This window comes from Hemitrygon akajei, chromosome 15 (assembly GCF_048418815.1).
Source record: "Hemitrygon akajei chromosome 15, sHemAka1.3, whole genome shotgun sequence".
In the NCBI taxonomy this organism is placed as follows: domain Eukaryota; kingdom Metazoa; phylum Chordata; class Chondrichthyes; order Myliobatiformes; family Dasyatidae; genus Hemitrygon; species Hemitrygon akajei.
The window spans coordinates 25,763,783-25,787,488 of record NC_133138.1 but is presented as its reverse complement, the minus strand read 5'-3'; the positions used below and the strand labels follow the sequence as shown (position 1 = coordinate 25,787,488).

The 23,706-nt window shown below is 40.7% G+C and overlaps 1 protein-coding gene and 1 long non-coding RNA gene across 2 annotated transcripts in view; one reads left to right on the top strand and one right to left on the bottom strand.

The window, feature by feature from the left end:
* The window catches only part of atox1 (antioxidant 1 copper chaperone), a 30,898-nt gene extending 21,153 nt beyond the window's left edge, over positions 1-9,745 (top strand). Inside the window, exon 4 of the mRNA XM_073067316.1 lies at positions 9,409-9,745. The gene's annotated coding sequence lies outside the window, so the exon portion shown is untranslated. The remainder of the gene's footprint in view (positions 1-9,408) is intronic.
* LOC140739219 (uncharacterized) overlaps positions 1-23,706 on the bottom strand; it is a 136,433-nt gene that overhangs the window by 40,804 nt on the left and 71,923 nt on the right. Inside the window, exon 3 of the long non-coding RNA XR_012101579.1 lies at positions 19,907-20,003. This is a non-coding gene — a long non-coding RNA (uncharacterized lncRNA). The remainder of the gene's footprint in view (positions 1-19,906; positions 20,004-23,706) is intronic.

Here is a 23,706-nt window from a genome sequence, read left to right as displayed (position 1 = left end):
TATATGGTGCCAAGTTTGAGGTGAAGACAACAAACAATTAACTTGTATCGTGACCGTGATGAAATTGGATGCCACAGGCCATCGGTGGTTGGTGGCATTGTCTGGTGTGATTTCAGCCTGAAGTATGGTCAGGGAGTTGGAACATTGATGCTGATCATTTGGGAGCTTCTGATAATGCCATCCATAAGCTTACTGCAACCTGACTGCTCTGAAGACAAAGCAGTTGCTAGAATTGAGTCCCGGGGAAGTGGCAGCCACTCAGCAGCGAGATGACCTGTGCATAGATATTGTTTGGTCGGCGGTTACGAAAGGAGATGTGACCCCAGGCAGACAAGATGAAACTCTCTGCAGTGTCTCTACTACTGAGAGAGTGGCCCAGGTTGGAGTTGAGGAACCAGACTCTATAGCGGGTCATGTTGCCTCCAGACAGGTCTTAGTGGTCCAGCTGGTTCTGTGTGAGAAGTATCAGAGGATTGTGCTGAAGTCACTTCATGATGATTCCTGTCATTTGAGGGTTGACAAGACTCAGAGATTGGTTCTGTGGGCCCCGAATGAAGCCGGAGGTGGAAAAGTACTACAAGTCATGCATTTGATGTATACGAAGGAAAATGTTGCCTACGAGGGCTGCTCTGTTATCCCACTCGTAGAGTGCGGAGCCACTTGATGGCGTGTGGCTGGATTTCTTATCAATAGAGCCTGATGTCAGCAACATGGCGAATATCTTTGTTATTATGGATCACTACACCAGATATGCATGAGTCTTTCCTACCAAGGATCAGAGGGCATCCACAGTGGCCAAAGTGTTATGGGAGAAGTATTTTGTTTATTCTGGCCTCCCCAGGCAGATACATAGTAATCAGGGACGAAATTTCGAGAGTAGGCTCATATGAGTTACTGAGCATGCTTGGAGTTGAAGTAGAGGACTACGCCTTATCACCTGCAAGGTGTTCCCCAGCCTGAGAGGTTTAACCAGACCTTGCTAGACATGCTCGGAACCTTGGAGATCAGTAAGAGGAACAAGTGGAATCAACATATTGGGCAACTGATCCACTGCTACAACTATACACAGAATGAAGATACCGGGTACTTGCCATATTATCTGATGTTCGGGTGTGAAGCGAGAGTGCCCGTTGATCTGTTTTGGGACTGGCATGGCAGATCTACAACAGAAGACCTATCTGAAGTATCTGAAGCTGCAAAGGGCTTATGAACTGGCTGAAGTCTCGGCTACCAAGCAGAATCAAGGAAATAAGAGGAGGTAGGATCAAAAGGTTAGGTTCTCTCAACTAATGCCTAGAGACCAAGTCCTCATAAAGAATTTGAGGCTACCTGGGAAGCATAAGTTAGCTGACCGCTGGGTTGTTACACCCTATGTACTGGAGAGTCAGATGCCAAATGTACCAGTTTTTTGGGTGAAACCAGAGGATGGGGTTGGACCTATCATGATTCTCCATCAGAACCACCTTCACCTCAGGGGCTGGTGACTCAGAGTTTGATACGGACCCTACACCTAGTAAGAGGACTCTGCAGCCTGAAGCCAAGCTCAGCCAAATACCGAGGGGACCTGAGTTGTCGGGAGGCATGAGCCTCCCCAGGGAGGCAGGAAAGGGCCCATGGAGTGTCTGAAGCTGAAGAAGTAAATGATGGGGTAAGGAGGTTTCAAAAGACAGGAAACCCCCTGACAAACTAACTCATGTTGCACCCGGGGAACAGTGTGGCACCTATGTCCTTGGTGAGATATGTCACTGCCATTTAAACCTGAGTTTGATGAGCTGATATCACAAAATTTTCGTGAGACTTTTTGCTATTTATGAAGGGGTCATGAATTGTCTCAAAGTCATGAGGACATGACTAATTTTGTTGGGGTGAGTGTGTAACACCCTGGAAAAGGTTTCACTGTTAACGTAATGCTCTTTCTGTAGAAGCAATGTTTCGGTTATGGTTAGAGATGATGGGTGCTTTGGAATGTGAGCCATCCAATCAGGGGAGCGGGTTTTTGTGTTGTGTGCCTGACACCGGTGTGAGCTGGAGTCAGTTCAGCGGGAGATGGAGAGAGATGACGCTGGACAGACCTAGTTGTAGGATTTGGCCCAGTGGGGGACTGTGATTCGATGGAGCAAGGATCAGTGAATATGACTTTTGGAAGAGTTGAGCTCCAACTTGTGCACATTTGGCTGTTTAATTATACTGTGCCCCTTTTGTTTTTCTTTCTTTACTAACCCTTTAATTAAGTTACAATTCCTAAATATAATTCCTTTCATCGTATGCATTGTGCTATCTGCTATTTCTTGGTACTAAGTTGTAACAGGGTCGCAAATTACACAGCATCCACATAAACCAGGGTTTGGCGTGGGAGAGCCATCCCAATCTCATAGGCTTGGCGGGATCGGAGCGTACGTTCCCTAGACTTATACAGCCCGAGGAAACTGGGTGGATTTCGTAAGCATAACAGAATCAGTGAAAGACCTCCCAACTTGGGGCATTCTACAAGGGTGTGGAAGACAACACACTGTGCAAATACAAATAGAAAGGAATTATGATAATAATAAATGAGGAATAAATATCAATAACATGAGATAAAGAGTACTTGAAAGTGAGTCCATTTATTTGTGGGAACATTTCATTGATGGGGCAAATGAAGTTGAGTGAAGTTATGGCATTTGGTTCAAGAGCCTGATGGTTGAGGGGTAGTAACTGTTCTTGAACCTGGTGATGTGACTCCTGAGGCTTTCGTACCTTCTTCCTGATGGCAGCAGTGAGAAAAGAACATGTTCTGGGTAGTGGTTGTGGTGGGGTGGGTGGTCCCTGATGATGGTTGCTGCTTTCCTAAACATTATATAATGTAGATGTGCTCAGCAGTTGGGAGGGGTTTACACATGATGGACTGGGCTGTACCCACTACTTCTTGAAGGATTTTCTATTCAGAGGCTTTGTTTGTTCTATACCAGCCTGTGATGCATCCAGTCAATATACTCTCCATTTCATACCTACAGAAGTTTGGCAAAGCTTTAGATGTCATGCTGACTCTCCACAAAACTCCTAGGAAAGTAGAGGCATTTTCTTCATAATTTTTCCAAGCTTTCTTCATAATTGCCCTTGCTTGCTGGACATAGAACAGATCCTTTGAAATAGTAATACCTAGAAATTTGCTAGCCTTCTCCACCTCTGATCCTCTGATGAGGAATGGCTAATGGACCTCTGGTTTCCCTCTCCTGAATTCTATAATCATCTCCTTGGTCTTGCTGACATTGAGGAAAAAGTTGTTGTGTTGACACTATTCAGTCAGATTTCCAATCTCAGTCCCATATGCTGATTCCTCATCACGTCTGATTTGGCTTACAACAATGGTGCCATCAACAAGTTTGAATATGTCATTGGATCTGTGCTTAGCCACACAGTCATTGGTGTAAGGTGAGTAGAGCAGGGGACTAAACAAGCAACGTTCTGGTGCATCTATGCTGATGGAGATCATGGAAATGACGTTGCCACTCTGGACTGGCTGGGGTTTGCAGGTGAGGAAATTAAGGATCCAATTGCACCGGGTTGTTCCGAGGCCAAGGCTTTGAAGCTTTATTGATTATTTTGAGGGTATGATGGTATTGATTGAGCTGTAGTTGGTTAAAGAGCATCGTGATGTGTGCATCTTTGCTGTCCAAATTTTCCAAAGTAGAGTGAAGTGCCAATGAGATGGCATCTGCTGTGAACCTATTACACTGTTAGGCAAATTGGAGCGGATCTAAGTCGCTTCTTTGGCAGGAGTTGATATGCTTCATCACCAACATCTCAAAACACTTCATCACTGTGGAAGTCATTGAGGCAGGACACTATCCTCTTCTTGGGCTTTGGTATAATTGAAGACTGCTTGAAGCAGATGGGTATCCCACACTGCTGAAGCAAAAGGTTAAAGATCTTAGTATACACACCACCCAGGTCTTCAATACTTGGCCAGATCCCCCATCTGGGCTGGATGCGTTTCATGGGTTCACCCTCCTGAAGGCTGCTTGTAGGTCGGCTTCAGAGTCTGAATTCATAGGATCATTGGGAATGTGGGAGTTTGAGGTTCCTCCATGCTTTGACTGTCAAAGCGAGCACAGAAAGCATTGAGCTCATCTGGAACTGATACCCTGGTGTCTCCTATGTCACCAGGGAGTCAGTTCCAGATTTAACTATAAGAGGTCTTCAAGCCCTGCCACAATGGTCAAGCATCCTTCATTGATTCTGGCCATTTACAATGACCAATTAACATACTGGCCAGTACATCCTGGACTGTGGGAGGAAACTAGTGTTGGTGAGACGCAAGATACTTGGTTTAACTATTTATCCCTGTGGATTTCGCTCACTGTTCTACGATGTTTATTCCTCTCTCAGTGGTGCTGAGGCTATGAGACTGCCCCGGGTGCTATGCACCCCATGTCTGTGAGCTTCGCAGCAATTTGCCATGATTCATGATGAACTGACCCTGAGGCTTTGGGCCTACTCAAATCTCAAGGTTGAATAATTTATACATACTTCGAACATGTCTCATCTTGAAGCTTTTACAGATTACTACTATTTAGGGTGAACTTTGACAGTAAAGTTTCAAAGATTTAGCTATAAACAACTCAATAGAGAATGTATCTCAACTATTTACACAGTATGGCATATAATATAACTACTATATACAGACATCCACAACGTAGTAAATTTTAAATTGACCCATTCATGACAAAAGATTTCATCGTAGTTGAGGCTTTTTTACTCTTGTGGGATAATGTCTTTCATGACAAGGAGGATCCCTCTGCTTGTCAGGTGACATTTGTGGCTGCGAAAACAATCTCAGTTTCTGGGGCCTCCTCTGTGGTGGTTTAGGAGTTGACTCTGAGACTGTAGGAAGTGGTTTTGACAGCTCTTGAAAATTTTCTTCTCCTTTTCTCCCTCTGAATCTTCTTTGATCCATTTTTCTTTCTCACGTTCCTGCTCTCTTTCACACCATTCACTTTCTGGGTTCACATTCTTTCTCCTCATCTCTTCTTTCCTTTTTCTTTTCCTGGTTTGTGTTTCTTGATCAAGGGAAGGTCCATTGAGCTTATCCTTCTATTGCTCCCTTTCCAATCTGATCTCTCCTCTTGACTTCCTCATCCAAACATCATCTGACAAATGCTTTTCATATTTCCATTGACTCCTTTCTGTTTGGCCTTCAGTTCATCTAGCTGGGCATTGGTCATTGCATTTATTTGTATAAGCAGCCTTTTGTCTTCCACTTGAAGTTCATGTATTAACGATAATGCACACGGAGTAGATTCTGGTTCTTTGTACTCATAACAGTCAAAAGCTTGCAACTTTCCTGAAACTCCCTGAAGACTCTTCCAGCTTAAAACCAATCCACATTTTGCAATTAACTGTCTGATTAACATATCAGAAGCTTTCTCGGATATGTTGCCTACAAAATCTGTTGTAGCCGGACTACTGATTTCGTCACTTTCACCATTCCTCTGAGCAGCAAGGTCTTTCCTTAGTCCAACATGCTTTCCAGTCAGAGGCACAGAAGTTGGCACCAACACCTGTTTTTTCACTGTTGGGCAACGGTTCATAATGTACAGCATGGAGACAGTTTTAGCATTATCTAGTGCCTCTTTAATTTGCTTTCAGTTGGCTTCATTACAGGCAGTGTGGCATGCAAATTGTGGATGGATCTCCAATCAAATAGTACTTGCCTCAGCCAGTCACACGTCAACAATGCTGGTCCTTCTGTTTCTACCACATACAAGCTCAATGTGGCTTGTTGGTTGTGGTACTTCACTATTTAGCACAGAGGATGTTGTGGCCTGATTTGGACTAGATTGGTGGATATTTTAAACACATTTTCTCTGATCTGTGGAGGAGAGTCATCTACAGTTTTTTTAATTATCAGTGATAAGAGACTAAATGCTCGTCTGACAAATTTGAAACAATTCTAAGATTATATTTTTCTCCCCAATGAAAGATGGGTGATGGATAATTTTGTTCATCAGTCCTTCTAAAATAGCATGTAATGTTAAACTCCTGCAGTCAGTTTCTTTTCTATGTTTTTGACTTTAGGTTAGATTAAGATTTAAAATCTTATTCAATTAAAAAAAAATTAAGATGTAACCAAATAAACATTTCAGAACATCTTTGTTATTTCATGTTTATTTACTTTAAACCGGGAGTTTTGGTGTAATAATGTGGCTCTCAAAAAGTAAATATTTCCTCCTGGAATAATAATTAGTTACATTTATTTGTGGACATATTAAAATGAGGTAATCAGTTTGTGATTCTAATACAGGCAGTCCCCGGGTTACGAACGTCTGACTTAATGGACAACTCATACTTACGAACGGACTGCCATAAAGCCTATTATATTATAAAGTTTGAGTTAAGTACAATGGTTCATAATAACGAACGCACGCACTACTTTGTGACGCTCATGAAAACATTGTGCGGCTTCAGCGGTTCGTCGGCTCAAGGAAGGAGAACGCCGTCCGCCATTTTGAGTCAGATCACGTTGCTGTTAACACTGTGTTGAGTGTGTAACTTTGTATTTGGCTTAAATTTTTCTTTTATTTACCCTTGTAACTGTGTCTCCAATGTGTAAATCTGATGCAAGTGCTGGTGATGCATCAAAGAAAAGGAAAATGATCACAATTGAAAATAGTGGAAATAATAAAGCGATCGGAAAGAGGTGAAACGCCATCGGTTATTGGAAAAGCGTTAGGCTACAGCCGGTCAACGATCGGAACGATTTTAAAGGATAAAGTGATGATAGCATTTGAGGAAGAACACTGGGACCTAAAAACTCCAAAACCGAAAAAGTATTTGACAAAAGAGTTAGCTGAAGCCTTTCATCTCATTGAAGCAGGGATGGCAAAGTTAGAGGAGCAAGATCCTAATACAGAGAGGTTCACCGGAGTATACCGTACAATTACCGAGGGCCTCAGCTGCTACAAGGCCATTTATGCTGAGGAAAAGAAAAGCTCTGCATAGAAAGGTAAAATATGTACTATATACTAAGACAGACATTTGACTAACTGATGCTAAATAAGAACCATATGTACCTGTTCCGACTTACCACCTACAAATTCGACTTAAAGACAGACTTAGGAACGGATCTCGTTCGTAACCCGGGGACTGCCTTTAACTTGATGGTTGCTGGAGGTTGGTGAAGACCCTGGAATCATTCACTTGATGTTTTAAATATGCAAGTATTTTCATTGCCTCTGTTAATTTAGTTGCAGTCTAATATTGAAACCAAAAGTTGATGCTTTTACCCAACAAAACTTTTTAGTAATTGAGAAATGTCAGCTTTGACAAAGTTTAAAATTTTTAAAAAACCTGAAGTAAACAGAAGATGTTATCTGAGTAATTCAAACCTTTGTGATAGGAATGAAATCAGGAAGCTTTCTAATCATATACTGCAGCTGCTGGAAGGAACAGAGAGTAAACAATGGAATGAGCAAATGGAAAGACCTGGAAAGCAATTATTTGTTATGGTAGTTGTGGTACATTCTTAGTAAATGTACAGTATTCAGTCACCCTGTCCCTTAACAGTAAGCGCAAAGTGTTTTCTTACAGTGTCCACTTCATAATATTTGACCCAGATTTAGTTAATTTTTAAAAATGTAAATAGCTGGGGCTCCACAGCTGGGTTTAAGGGCTAAGTTACCTAGAAAATTTAACGGATCACAGGATTGAAGCATATGATGATCAATACCAGTGTGTGTTTATAATGTGTAGACAATTACTTCAATAAGCCTTTCCATAGAATAGGTATTGTGGGAGAAAGGGATAAAACGCATAGCGGCCCATGTCAACTTGTAACTGCGTCTGTTTCCTCCAGTGAAAACCATTGACTGACAGCATTTGAAATAAAGGATTTTGAGAGGGATGTTTCCCCAGGGAATGGAGGAGGGGTGTTTTCAAATAAGAGCTCACCCACTCAAGACGAGGAATTACTTCTTTCAGAGTTGTGAATCGGTGAAGTTTTTTAACATGGGCAGCACGGTAGCGTAGTGTTGTTACAGCGCCAGTGACCCAGGTTCAATTCTGCTGCTGACTGGAAGGAGTTTGAATGTTCTGCTGGTGACATTGTGGGTTTCCTCCAAGCATCTGGTTTCCTCTCAAATTCCAAAAACATAGGGATTAGTAAATTAGTTAATCACATGGGGTAATTGGGTGGTGCAGGCTTGTTGGGCTGGATGGCTTGTTACTACTGTGCTGTATCTAATTAATTAAGACCTGTGAATGTGGAGTCATTGACTATAATCTAGGCAAATATTAAAAGATTAAACCACAAAGAGATGAGAGACAGTGGGGAGAGAGTAAGAAGTGGGTGCTGAGATCAAGATTAGGTCAGTTATTGAGTAGCTTGATGGACTGAGTAACATGCTGCTTTTCCAAGTGAACAGAATTACAGAAATATAAGTCCCATTCAGGCAGCATTTATAGTACAACACCAGAATAACCTCACTGCACTGTGATGGAATGTTCTGCATTGTGAATGGTGCAAGAGCTGCACAAGGGGTAAGTGGGATTGTGGGGTAAGTGGACGCCCAACTGAAAGTATTAGCTTTTTCTTTTCTTGCCTCCCTTGCCCAAATCTATTCTCCCCTCCCAGTTTCAACCCCTCACCCACATACCTTGCCTGTTCTTTGCCAACTGATCTGTCTTTTATTGCCTTTAGCTTCTTTCCTCCAGTCCTCTACCCCTCAATCTTCTGTTACCGACCCTCTTTACCTGTCCATTCCTCTGTTCAATCTATTACAAAGTACGCATGTTACAATATGCTACCTTGAGATTCATTTTCTTACAAGCATTTACAAGAAAATAAAGAAATGCAATAGAATTTATGAAAAACCATACATAAAGGACTGACAAAAAAGTGCAAAAGAGGATCATTTTTGTAAAATAAAAATGCAAATTGAAAGCATATGTAGGCTGTGGAATCAGTTGTGATGAGTGAACTTATCCACAGCAGTCCAGGGACGTAATGGTTGTAGGTTATTAACTGGTGGTATGGAACATATTTCCCACCTGATGGTAGTAGAGAGAAGAGAGCATGACCTGGATGATGGGGGTCCTTGATGATGGATGCTGCTTTCTAGTGGCAGCACTCTTTGTAAATGTGCTCAATGGTGAGGAGGGCTTTCTGCACCTTTTATTGTAGACGTTCCCATTATCCCCTTCCCCCCCCCCCCCCCCACATTCTGTTGCTGTCTCCAGTTCCAAACCCTGCCACCCTCCTGCCCACTCTGATTCCCCGTCCTCTAATTATCCATTCTTCATTCACCCCCACCATCTCCAGTTCTCCTTTCCTGTAAAGTGCTCCCGTCTGTTTGTTATTCTCAAGGTAATTGGAATTGGTACAGCAGTTGGTGAACTTTGTAATGTGGATTGTATTTCTCTTCTTTTCAGAAATACCAGCCAGACAGGTGAAATCGAAGAATTCCTCTGGCAGCAGATTCAATAGAACCAAATTACAGGGCAACAGCAGCTGGATTCTTTGTGAACATAATTAAAAGCTTTAACTCCAATAATTATTAATTGAATGGAAAGCAAAGTGCTGTTTGGACTGCTACATTGCTGAAAATGCCTTCATTTATAATTTGTTTGAATAGATCTATAATTTTTCTTTTGCATTCATTTACACAATAAATAATTGTCTTAGTAATTGATAAGGTATCTGCTGTGACTTTGCCTCTTGCCTTTGTCTTAATCACTACATTAATTATTAAAATTGCTGAAGATTTCAGTGACTTGGCATTTGTTCTTTGTTTTGCCTTCCCAATGACGACAGCAGCTTTGTACTTAAACTCAGTGGCTGCTTTATTAGGTACGGGAATGGAACCCAGTGTGCACTTCTGCTGCTGTAGCCATCCACTTTAAGGTTCAACATATTCTGCCTTCTGCGTACCACTGTTTGAATTACTGTCAGCTTGAACCAGTCTGGCTATTCTCCTTTGACCACTCTCTTTAGCAAGGCGTTTTCACCCGCAGAACTGCTGCTCACAGGATGTGCCGTTTTTTCTCACCATTCTCTGTAAGCTCCAGAGAATGTTATGCATGAAATCCTTGGAGATCAGGAGTTCCTGAGACACTCAAACCACCCTAAGGGCAACAACAATCATCTTACAGTCAAAGTCATTTGAATTTAAACAACTGAGACTCTTGACCATGTCTGCATGCTTTTATGCATTGAGTTGTTGCCACATGATTGGCTGGTTAGATATTTGCATTAACGAGCAAGTGTACCTAATAAAGTGTCCATTGAGTGTATAGTCAGTGTGAAATTCTGTACCGATGCTGAAATGTGCATTTGGCTGTATTTCAGAGTTTTGTCATTTGCCTTTTGGAAAATTGCACCTAAATCTAATCTGATAATGCAACTTTGGCAGAAAAACTAATCAAGACTTCAAAATCCCCTGCGTTAATTAAAAATGCAGCTCAGGTGCTAATGTGAAGGAGTTGATATAATTAATTGGAATACTGCAGTGTTTGTATTATAATCTGTGTGTAAACAAGATTCATCACGTAAAAAAATTGTAGACATTTGAGCAGCAGTGTGCTGAGGGAGTTAATGATAATAAGCCTGGATCTCATAATCTATAGCAATTTACAACAGAGGAGGATGTCACTCTGCTGATTGTTCTGATTATGGTCATGAAAGAACTCTCCGATCTTTTGCTTTTGATCCATAGCCTTGTAGATTGCAGCAATTCAAATAATCACCCAAGCACTTGTCTCCCTCTCATGAGAGTTTCTGCCTCTTCTCGTGTAGGAATTCGGACTGACACCAAGATCTTGCAGCAAGTTTTTTTCTTTTGCCCTTTTAATCATACAGATTGCATTAAATTTACCCCTGTTATTCCAGCAGAGTGGGGGGTACCAAAAATAATACCTCAATTTAAAGATTTAGAAGCTATTTCTTATACACCATATTCATTCACTTTTTGACTACTACGATGCTTGTACACAGACTAAAGACCCCCTTAGTTATTGTTTGCCCTTGTCACATACACGTCTAATTCAATTTATGCCGTGTCCTGTTTGTATAGTAGTAGTGCGATCATTGGAGTAGAGTATAATCTCCTAGTGGATTGTCTTTTAATGGAGAATGCCTGTGCATGGCTGTTTAATGTGGGGAGGCTGATGCATGAGCAGCCACCACCGTCCTTGACAGATCGGGGTCAGGGTCCAGTGGCACGGGATAAAAGAAAACTGAGATCCTTCATTGCTATTGTGATGTGTCATCATTTCCTCTACCACCATTGAAGATTTACCAGTGGCTAAACTCTAGACAGCATCTATCTTGGGATCTCAGACAAGGTAACGATCCTTGGAGAAGTGTTTATATACTGTGCAAAGCAAAATATGTTATCATAAAAGTTGCAAAACTTAAGTTCATTGCAGTTTCTGAAAATACTCAATTGAAGCTACAATTGCTGTAAGTATTGAACAGGTCAGGATGGATCTATGGAGAGAGAAACAAAATCTATGGTATCTATGACTAAAAGACTGCCTGATGTGCAGGATTGATTAAATATATTGAAACTTTGTATTAAGACTCAAAGAAGCAAGCGTCTGTTAAATGCAATTTTTGGATTTTGTTGTGTTCCATTGAGAATGAATATTTAGACAGTTTTCACCATTAGGTGCAGTTTTCTGGTGAAGCTTCTGGATTATGCCACACAGATTTTGATTGGGAATTAATTATAATGTAGTTTCTAATTCGTGAAACAGTCTCTGTTCTCTGAATGTATAGAAGCTTCTATTTTACCAGCCATGAAGTCCTAAAGCTTGGCAAAACCTGTCAGAGTGAAGTAAAAAAAACAGGAAGGTTAATCAGAAAAATAACATAACAGTCAGATAAAAATATTGTTAAGCTGTTTTGTGCTGGTGCAGCAGCTTTTAGTTATATGGCTGTCATGAAGGCCTGTCTGTTCTACTGCATTCAATTTATTTAGAATCAGATTCAAATTTATTACTGACTTATATGACATGAAGTATGTTGTTTTGCAGAGTGTAAAAATGTAAAGTTACTATAAATTTCAAAATAAATCATGCAAACACAAAAGGAATAATGAGATAGTTTTCATGAGTTTTGAGTACCATGTCGGGAAGCATAAGGTTGTGCACTTCAGTAAATGAAATATAAGCATAGTAGACTGTTTTCTAAATTGGAAGATCAAAGGTGCAAAGGGACTTGGGAGTCCTTGTGCAGGATTCCCTGAAGGTTAATTTACAGGTTGAGTCAGTGGTGAGGAAGACAAATACGACATTAGCCTTCATTTCAAGAGGACTAGAACATAGAAGCAAGGATGTAATGTTGAGGCTTTATTACGCACTAGTGAGGCCTCACAGAGTGTTATGAGTAGTTTTTAGCCCTTTATCTAAGAATGGATGTGCTGACATTAGAGAGGGTTCAAAGGACGTTCACAAAAATGATTCTAGGATTGAAAGGCTTATCATATGAAGAGTGTTGATGCCTCTGGGCCTGTACTCACTGGAATTCAGAGGAACGAGGAGGGATCTTTTTGAAACCTATTCAGTGTTGAAAGGCCTTGACAGAGGGGATGAGGAGACTATGTTTCCTATGGTGGGAGTCTAAGACTAGAGGACATAGCCTCAGAATAGAGGAATGTCCAGGGTTGCGTGCTCAATCCACTGCTGTTCACTCTGCTGACCCACGACTGCTGTAACACACAGCTCGAACCATATCATCAAGTTCGCTGATGACATGACTCTGGTGGGTCTCATTAGCAAGAACGACGAGTCAGCTTACAGAGAGGAGGTGCAGCAGCTAACGGACTGGTGCAGAGCCAACAACCTGTCTCTTAATGTGAACAAAACAAAAGAGATGGTTGTTGACTTCAGGAGGGCACGGAGCGATCACTCCCCGCTGAACATCGACTGCTCCTCGGTAGAGATCGTAAAGATCACCAAATTTCTTGGTGTTCACCTGATGGAGAATCTCACCTGGTCCCTCAACACCAGCTCCATAGCAAAGAAAGCCCAGCAGCGTCTCTACTTTTTGTGAAGGCTGAGGAAAGTCCATCTCCCACCCCCGATCCTCATCACATTCTACAGAGGTTGTGTTGAGAGCATCTTGAGCAGCTGCATCACTACCTGGTTCAGAAATTGCACCATCTCAGATCGCAAGACCCTGTAGCGGATAGTGAGGTCAGCTGAGAAGATCATCGGGGTCTCTCTTCCCACCATCACGGATATTTACACTACACGCTGCATCCACAAAGGAAACAGCATTATGAAGGACCCCATGCACCCTTCATACAATTTCTTCTCCCTCCTGCCATCTGGGAAAAGGCTCCGAAGCATTCGGTCTCCCACGACCAGACTATATAACAGTTTCTTCCCCCAAGCTATCAGACTCCTCAATACCCGAAGCCTGGACTGACACCTTGCCCTACTGTCCTGTTTATTATTTATTGTAAATGCCTGCACTTTTTTGTGCACTTTATGCAGTCCAGTGTAGGTCTGTAGTCTAGTGTAGCTTTCTCTTTTTATTACATAGTTCAGTCTAGTTTTTTGTACTGTGTCATGTAACACCATGGTCCTGAAAAACATTGTCTAATTTTTACTATGCACTATACCAGCAGTTATGGTCAAAATGACAATAAAAGTTGACTTATAACTAAGATGAGGAATTTCTTTAGCCAGAGAGTGGTGAATCTGTGGTATTTGTTGCCACAGGCAGCTGTGGAGGCCAATTCATTGGGTATATTTAAGGCAGAGGTTAGTAGATTCTTGATTAGTCAAGGCATGAAGGGCTACGGGGAGAAGGCAAGAGATTGGAGCTGAGAGGGAAATAGATCAGTCATGACGAAATGGAAGAGCAGACTCAATGGGTCAAATGGGCTAAATGGGCTAATTCTGCTCCTATAGCTTATGGTCATTCAGAAATTTGATGCCAAATAGGAAGATCCTGTTCCTGAATTATAAATGTGAGTCTTCAGTCTTCTATATCTCCTCCCCCTTGGTTATAATCATTGTCTATTTCTAGATTAATTGAATGATACAGTACAGAACAGGGCCTTATGACCCAACTTTTCCATGCAGACCAAGATCCAATTTGCCTGTGTTTGGCCCATATTCCTCTAAACATTTCTTATCCATGTACATATCCAAAAGCTTTTTTAAGCATTGTAAATTTTTGTGAACTAACTCAATTTTTAATTTTATGAATATGAATAACTGAAACCCAACTACAATATTATTTATTGCACAAAATTTTTAAAAAAGACACATTATGAGTTCTTCAAAATTCTTAAAGGACTTGAATAGGGTAAACATTGAGAGGTGGTGTCCCCCTGACTGGAAAAGCAGGAACCAGTCCTCAGTATAAGGGCTGGATATTTTATATTGAACTAAGGAATTACCTCAAAGGAAACCGTGGCATTTTTGTTTATCTCAGCGGTTTGATATTATTCAAATATTGAGTATATTCAAAACTGGGTAGATTTAGTAGAATCAATGGAATTGGAATAGGGTGAGAACATAAGGTTAAGTAAAACACTCAGCCACAATCTTATTGAATTCTGTACCGGGGGTGGTGAGGGGTGGGGGGAAGGGTTGTGGATACCAAATGTGACACATCGTCAACCCTTCATCAGTTCTGAAACATTGACTCTGTTTATCTTATGGATGTGACCTGACCTGCAGTTTTATTTTGCTTAAGATTTCCAGCATCTACAGTTTTCTTTTTTGATTTTCATTTCATTGACTGTGAGAGATGCTTTAGGAAATCAGACTTAAATTGTAGCTGAAGGCAGTTCTAATTAGTTTACAGGATATTTAGATCTCAAACAATCCAACATAAATTCCGTCTTTCTTGACTCTGCATTTTTTTTCTGGATTCCACAAGGAAGATTATTCAGCTGAAGAAAATGTGCTTGAGCAGATCTTCCAAGGAAAGTCAGAAGCCAGTCAGTAGTAAGTTCGGATTTACTGAGGTCCACTGCACGTTCACTGACCTTCATTATACCATCCCTCAAACCCACTACCAACCCTTCCCAGCCTTCAAGTTTTTCTTTCCTTGAATCATCTTCCTGAGAGCTGTGCGATTTGGTATGACAATTTTGGAGAAATAAAGGATAATGGAAGTAAATCAAAGTATGAGTTGGTGAGAAAAACAAGTTGTTACTGACGTTCATGTGAAACATTTCTTCAAGCAGTTAACTGATTTCATCAATGCATGGCTCAGCAATGTTGTCGAAAGCACAAATTTCGATGTATTTGACCAAAATGATCTGCACTGAACGTCATTAGTGCACGCATTGCCAGATGAAGATCCTTTATCAAAAAATATCTGTTGGTAATTGAAGCAGTCAGAGCCATGAGGTTCACCTGCTAATGGTTTACAGGGATTGGTGTACTCTAGCTAGTGAAAATAATTCAAAGAGGAACTGTGTCCAGCTTGATATTACATGCAAGCAGGAATTCAATTATTTTTTGTATACTTACGGCATAATATTAATTGCACACAATAATCAATGTACCAGCAACAGCATGCTTGTGTTTACATATGGAGTTCAGTAAAACTGTATAAAAGCCTTCCCTTTTAAGATTCTCAGTAATGTGAATCTATTTTATGAAATGCTGACATTATTTACAGGGATTCCTGCTTATGCAATGCTCACTAACCTCATTCGTTTGAACTAATTGAAATCACATTCAACTAAAATTTAAGCAGAATTATTTTTACTAATAGCATGCTCCAGCTACACTGCATTTCCTGTTTCCATTCATCCAGAATTAATGAATTGCAGGTAGCATTTGGAATATGATGATGGGGTTTATGGCCAAATTTGTGGTTGATATGAAGAAAGGTGGATCGGCAGGTAGTGTTGAGGAAGCAAAGAGTCTGCAGAAGAACTTGGACAGATTGGAAAGATGGGCAAAGAAATGACAGATGGAATATAGCATAGTGAAGTGTATGGTCATGCACTTTGATAGAAGGAATAAATGGGTAGACTTCTCTAAAAGGAGCTAATTCAGAAATCAAGGGTGCAAAGGGATTTGGGTGTCCTTGTGCAGGATTCCTTAAAGATTAACTTGAAGGTTGAGTCACTGGTGAGGAAGGCAGATGCATTGTTAGCATTAATTTCAAAAGGACTAAAATTTTAAAGCAGCAGTGTTATGTTGAACATTGACAGTCCCAAGCCCAGCTGCGAAAAGAGCATGGAGCTAACTACTGCATCTCATAAAAAACCAGTGCTACAGAAAAACAAAGAGAAGCTCCAAAGATTTAATTGCAGGGAGAGAAAGGCTACAACAAGAATATGGCTACACCTGGAAAAACTTGACAGACTGGCCCAGGAGAGAGCATTCTGGTGAGCTGCTGGCAGTGGCCTATGGGCCAGTAGGGGTGATGGGTTTAAGAAGAATTAAGTGTAATGCTGAGGCTTTATAAGACATTGGTCAGACCGCACTTCAGGTAATGTGAGAAGTTTTGAGCCCCTTATCTAAGAAAGAATATGCTGACAATGGGCAGTTTCCAGAGGAGGTTCACGAGAATGAAACAATTTATGAGGAGTGTTGGATGGCTGTGGGCCTGTACTTGATGGAATTTAGAACTGTGATAGGGGATCTCATTGAAATCTATCAGATATTGAAAGGCCTAGATAGAATGGATGTGGAGAGGATGCTTCCCATAGTGGAAGAATCAATCACCAGAAGGCACAGCCTCAGAATAGAAAAATATCCCTTTAGAACAGAGATGGGGAGGAATTTCTTTTGCCAGAGTGGTGGATCTGTCAAAGACAGCGTGGAGGCCAAGTCATTGGGTATATTTAGAACACAGAACATAGAAATCTACAACACATTACAGGCTCTTTGGCTCACAATGTTGTGCCAACCATGAAACCTACTCTAGAAACTGCCTAGAATTTCCCTACCACATAGCCCTTTTTTATTTCTAAGCCTCCCGTACCTATCTAAGAGTCTTTTAAAAGACCCTATTGTATTCACCTCTACCACTGTCACTTGCAGTGCGTTCTACACACCCACCACTCTGTGTGAAAAACTTGCTTCGCAAATCCCCCTGTACCTACTTCCAAGTACCATAAAACTATGCCCCCTTGTGTTAGCCATTTCAGTTCTGGGGAAAGAAGCCTCTGGCTATCCACATGATCAATACCTCTCATCATCTTATGCATCTCTATCAGGTCACTTCTCATCCTCTGTCACCCCAAGGAGAAATAGCTAAGTTCACTCAACCTATTCTCAGAAGGCACGCCCTTCAATCCAGGCAACATCCTTGTAAATCCTTTTACAGCGGAGGTTGACAGGTTCCTGAGTAGTAAGAGTGCCAAAGGTAAGAGAATGGTGTTGAGAGAGGGATAACTTAGCTGTGATGGAATGAACCAGATGGTCTAATTCTGCTCTTATGTCTTATGATCTAACATCAAGTTATCCTTGACTGAACTCACATGTATGACATATTACAATTATTAGCCAGAAATCACATCTGGACACAGCAGAATAAGTGTCACTCAGTAATGTTTAGATGTTATTAACAGAAAATCATTTTGTTGTGAATAAAACTTCCAATGCCAAGGGATCAAGCAACAATCATCTGGAATATGAAATAATATGGAAGTGCCTGTAACTGGAAATGGTACTGAAAAAATGTACTTGGACTAATATCAAATGAGAATAAAGAAATTCTTTACTGGCTAAAGTAAGGATAAAGTGTGTTCTTGCCAAGGACCTTAGTTCTCCATGAGTCAATGTCTACGAAATTTCTCCCCTGCTGGCTAATTCCTGTTACAATTTTTCCCCAGCCAAATACTGATGTACAGGTCTTAGCTACTGGTATTAGCTTCTATTGCCCATTGATTTTCAAATATCCATTCACAGTTTATTTGAATATTGCATCCACTATATTTGAATGTTCTTACATTCCTTTTAAGTAAGTGGTATACCATTGAGATGACATGTCAGTCCATGGACTCCTCGCATGCCACAATGAGGTCAGCATCAGGGTGGAGGAACAACACATTATATTTCGTCTGAGTAGCCTCCAACCTCATGGTATGAATATTAATTTCTCCTTTAAGTAAAAACAAATTCCCTTCCCTTCCCCACTTGTATTCCCCACTCTGGCTTCATAACTCTTCTCACCTGCCTATCATTTTACCCTAGGTCCCCTCTTCCTTCCCTTGCTCCTATGGTCCACTCTCCCCTATCATGTTCCTTCCTCTCCTGCCCTTACCTTTCCTACCCACCTAGCTTCAACTGTCACCTTCTAGCTATCCTCCTTCCCCTCCCTGCACCTTTTCATTCTGGCATCTTCCTCCTCCTTTTCTAGTCCTGAAGTAGGGTCTCGACCCAAAATGTCGACTGTTTATTTGTTTCCACAGATGCTGCCTGACTTGCTGAGTTCCTCCAGCATTTGTGTGTGTGTGTTGCTTTGGATTTCCAACATCTGCAGAACTTCTCATGTTTACCACTGAGGTGTTCAAATGCAACCAGCAGATTCCCTGACCATCAGAGATTCATGTCAATTGTAGCTGAGATGCTGTGCAAGTATATTAAACCATGATTTTTGTCAAACCTGATCATTTCCACTTTTATGAAAAAAACTAAAGTATAAAGTGGTAATCATAATCACTTCTAATAGTAGTTCTCTACTATATGACATTTGGAACAGCTTATAATTACCCAATCATTTTATACAGTGGCTCTTGAGTTAATTACAATTTTGTGTAGCATTTCAAAAATAGTACCTTAAAGTATCTCTATAACTGTAGACCCATCATAAACTGTATTCCTTATACCATTTCTGTACCGCTCATCAATCACTGTTTTCAATTAAATGATACTCTTTGGAACTTGGTGCCCTTTCTACTGCCAAGCTGAGCTTCCAACTCCTATTTTCTCCATTAGAAAGATTGCTTACCTCCAGCTCCATTGCATCACTTAAGTCTGTCTGCAGCCTATTTGTGGATAGGTTCTGCCAATGTTTTTTTGGCTCTAAAACTCATTCCAACCTTGAACTAAATTGACTGAAACAAATCTGAATTCTAGGAGTGAGACAGCCTGAGCTCCCTCAGTGCCTATGCAGTATTTGATTGAATGTGACATTAAGGACTTACAGCAAGATTGAAGTCATTTGCAATCAGGAAAGATGACTTACTCCCTGATAGAGTCATATCTCACACAGGTGGGGCTGTGATGTCAGTGGTTGATCATCATAGCCCAAACTGATGGTACAGCAGACACAAAAGAGGCATTTAGGCAGGCATATGACTATGGAGGGATATGGATCATGCACAGCGAGATGGGATTAATTTATGTGGCAACATGATCGACACAGACACTGGGGGCCAAAGGACCTGTGCTAATTTATGTTCTGAGACATCACTGAAAGGAGTTCCTCAAGGCAGTGCATAAGCCCAACCAGTTGCCTTATGAGTGACTTTCATCTTAAGGTGAGCGGTGGAGATGTTCATCTATAATTATACACTTAAGTTCAATTTGCAAATGGATTAGTTTGCCTTTATGCAGTGAAGCCCTGACAACATCCAGCCATCAGCTGACAAATAGCAGGTAATGTTTGTGTTACACAGGGACCAGGCAGTTAGGGAATGATTAAGTGATAGTCTTGCCAGCGACACCCACATCCTGTGCACAAATGGCTAACAAAAAAAAATCCACTAGTTTATCCACGGTTTATCCCAAATGAGTATCAAACATTTCTGGGTCAAGATGAAGAAATCACATTGCAGGCTAGTAAACAGCTCTGAAATAAAATAAACAGATGACTCACCAAGAGCCCTGAAGAAATGATAAAGCATACAATTTTTTAAAGCAAGAGCTGCTATTGCCAAGCATAATATATTGTTTTAAGGACATGATATATAGACTTCAATTGATTGGGACATTGACTTACCTTTGAGAAATTCTGCAAGGACTGCAGGAGGAAAAAGATGTCTGGTGAAATTTGACAAAAATAGGTCCTGGATTACTTACAGGATGATATGGATGATCTGGAGGAAGATGGTGTCAGTGAACAATGTGATGGGCAGCATCCTTCAAACAGTTCAGTAACTACTACTTTCTCTTCTTTTATGTCTTTCTTTTGGAGGAAAGTATAGGGGGATGTCAAAAGTAGTTTTTTTTTTACACAGAGATGTGGGTGCATGGAGCATATCATGAGTGTTGATAGAGGCAGGAGCATTAGGTACATTTAAGAAACTTAGATAGGCATATGGATGATATAAAAAAGGGCTTTGTGGAAGGGAAGGGTTAGACTGATCTTGGAGTAGGTTAGAATGTCTGCATTACATCGTGGACTGAAGGGCTGATAATGTGCTGTAATCTATCTTCTATGCTGACTGCAAATGGTAACAGATATGAAAGACTTTTTTGTCATTTGTGCATTGGGTTTTCAATGTTTTCTTTGAACAGGTTCCATGGTGTTTCTTTGTTTCATGCATGTCTGCAGGAAGACGAATCTCAGGGTTCTATACTCTATACATTTACTTTGATAATAAATGTACCTTTCACTTGTTTTATCCATGACAGGATAGCATGTGGAATTCAAAATGCGGAATTAAAAGAAGCAGACTTAATTGTGGTAAAGTATATTAAATCTTGCTGGGCATCCACATGTTTGATTCTCCAGTTTGTCTCTCACAGATCCTGCACTGCTTTTTGGCTCCCCTCTTTATTTTCATTCATCTCCTTTCTGCTTCTCCTCCAGAGAGATCAATTGCCACTAATGAACGTTCACCACCCTCTCTCAGCAGCATCACCTCCATTTGTGTTTGCAGCCTCTTACAGACATTGACTCTGATCATATGACCATAAGAGATAGGATTAAAATTAGGCCATTTGGTCCATCAAATCTACTACACCATTCCATCATGGCTGATTTATTTTCCTCTCAACCCCATTCTCCAAGCTTCTTCCAGTAACTTTTGATGCTGTGACTAATCAAGAACATATTGGCCTCTGCTTTAAATATACCCAATGACTTGGCCTCTATAGCCATTTGTGGTTATGAATTCCACAGATTCACCATCCGCTGGCTAAAGAGTAACCTCATTTCTGTTCTAAAGGGTCATCCTTCATTACTGAGGCTGTGTCCTCTGGTCCTAGACTCCTTTACTATAGGAAACATCCTCTCCATGTCCAATCTATCTTGGGCTTTAAATATAAGACCATAAGATATAGGAGCAGAATTAGGCCATTTGGCCCATTGAGTTTGCTCTGCCATTTCATTTTGGCTGATCCAATTTTCCTCTTAGCCCCAGTCTCTTGCCTTCTCCCCATATCCTTTCATGCCCAGACCAATCAAGAATCTTTCAACCTTTCCCTTAAATATACCTAAAGACTTGGCCTCTACAGATGCCTGTGGCAAAGAATTCCATAAATTCACCACTCCCTGGCTAAAGAAATTTCTCCTAATCTCCATTCTAAAAGGATGCTCTTCTGCTCTGAGGCTGTGTACTCTGGTCTTAGACTCACCCACCATAGGAAATATCCTCTCCACATCCTCTTTATCAAAGCCTTTTACCATTTGATAGGTTTCAATGAGGTCACCCCTCACTTTTCTGAATTCTAGTGAATACAGCCCAGAGCCATCAGGTGCTCTTCATATGACAAGACATTCAATCCTAGAATCATTTTTGTGAATCTCCTTTAAACCCTCTCGAGGTTCAGCACATCCTTTTCAAAATGTACATGTTTGGCACAGCATTGTGGGCCAAAGGGCCTGTAGTATGCTATAGGTTTTCTATGTTATATGTTTCTATAAGGAGCCCAAAATTGCTCATAATACTCCAGTGCTTTATAAATTTCCAAAATGACATTCTTGCTTTTATTCTCTAGTACTCTTGAAATGAATGCTAACAGAATCAACCTGCAAATTAACCTTTGGGAAATCCTACAGAAGAACTCCCAAGTCTCTTTGCACCACATTTTTTTTTGTATTTTCTCTCCATTTAGAAAATAGTCAACCCTTTCATTTCTTCTTCCAAAGTACATGACTGTACACTTCCCGACACTGTATTCCATGTGCCATTTCTTTGCCCATTATCCCAATCTGTCTAAGTCCTCCTGTAGCCCCTCCTCCTTCCTCAAAACTACCTGCCCTTCCACCTATCTTCATATCATATGCAAACTTTGCAACAAAGCTATCAATTCCATCATTCAAATCATCGACATATAATGTAAAAAGAATCAGTCCCAGCACAAACCATTTTGGAATACCATGGTTACTGACCAACAGTCAGAAAAGGCTCCCTTTTTTCCCCACTCTTTGCCTCCTGCCTATCAGCCAGTGCTTTATCCATGTTAGAATCTTTCCTGTAATATCATGAACTTGTAGCTTGTTAAGCATCCTCATGTGTGGCACATTGTCAAAGGCCTTCTGAAAATCAAAGTACACAATTTTCCTTTGTCTATCCCACTTGTAACTTCTTCAAAGAATTCCAACAGCTTTGTCAGGCAAGATTTTCCCTTGAGGAAACCATGTTGACTGTGGCCTATTTTATCATGTGCCTTCAAGTACCCTGAGACCCCATCCTTAATAATTGACTCCAACATCTTCCCAACAACTGAAGTCAGACTAACTGGCCTATAATTTCCTTTCTTCTGTCTCTCTCCCTTGAAGAGTGGAGCAACATTTGCAATTTTTCATTCCAGAATGAAAGATAATTACTAATGTCTCCATGATCTCTTCATCCACTTGTTTCAGAACTCTGGGAGTACACCATCTGGTCCAGATGACTTTACCTTCAGACCTTTCAGTTTCCTAAGAATCTTCCCTCTACTTATGATAACACACTTCATGTCCCCGACACCTGGAACTTCCACCATACTGCTAGTGTCTTCCACTGTGAATATTCAATCGATCTCTCCATTACTCCATTCTTTTGCAACTTGATATTTTATATATTTCATTTCTAACTTTTCTCTCTCCGTAAATGCTGATTGGCCGGCTGAATATTTTCAGCATTACCTTCTTTTATAATTCAATGCAATTTTTCACCGCACTGGTATTTGGATGGATATCAGCCTAAGAGCAGTGTGACTTGTAGCAGCATTACTGAAAACCTTAAACATAGAATATGCCATAGTTGCAATAAAAATTATGAAATATATTCTGACAGTATATCTGCATCATGACTGTGAATCTAAGCTGAAAATGAGGAACCTTGAGAGAGAGAAAAAGAAAAAAACTGAAGAACCGTAGAAAGGCAAAGTAAGCAGTTTTGCTGCACTTGAAGAGAATATGAACCTATTATTGCAGTCCAGCAACTGGGACTGACAGCAGCACAGGCAGAGAGCAGCTATTTGAGATGGTATCATCAATCACTGTGTTGCCAGGAAAGAAAGCAGAACTGAGAGACTTCACAATGAAGTGTGATGTATGTAGATTTGAGCGAATTCATTGTTAAGTAAATCATCTTGTGGACTTGAAGCTGAAGTAGATATGTTGTTAGATCTGAGTTCAGTGCAGAGGTTGATTGTAACAAGTAGAATAAACTGTAGGATTGCTTGTGCATGTTAATTTATTTATTGAAATACTAAGGAACACACATTTTCCATTCTGCTCATTACTAACGTGCCATCTCTGCAACTGAGTACGGAGCTTTCCTGGGTCGCAGGGTGCAGTCAGAATGGAGAAAACACAACTTTATTCGTCATATACATTTACACATGTTAGGAATTCACCGTGTTGTG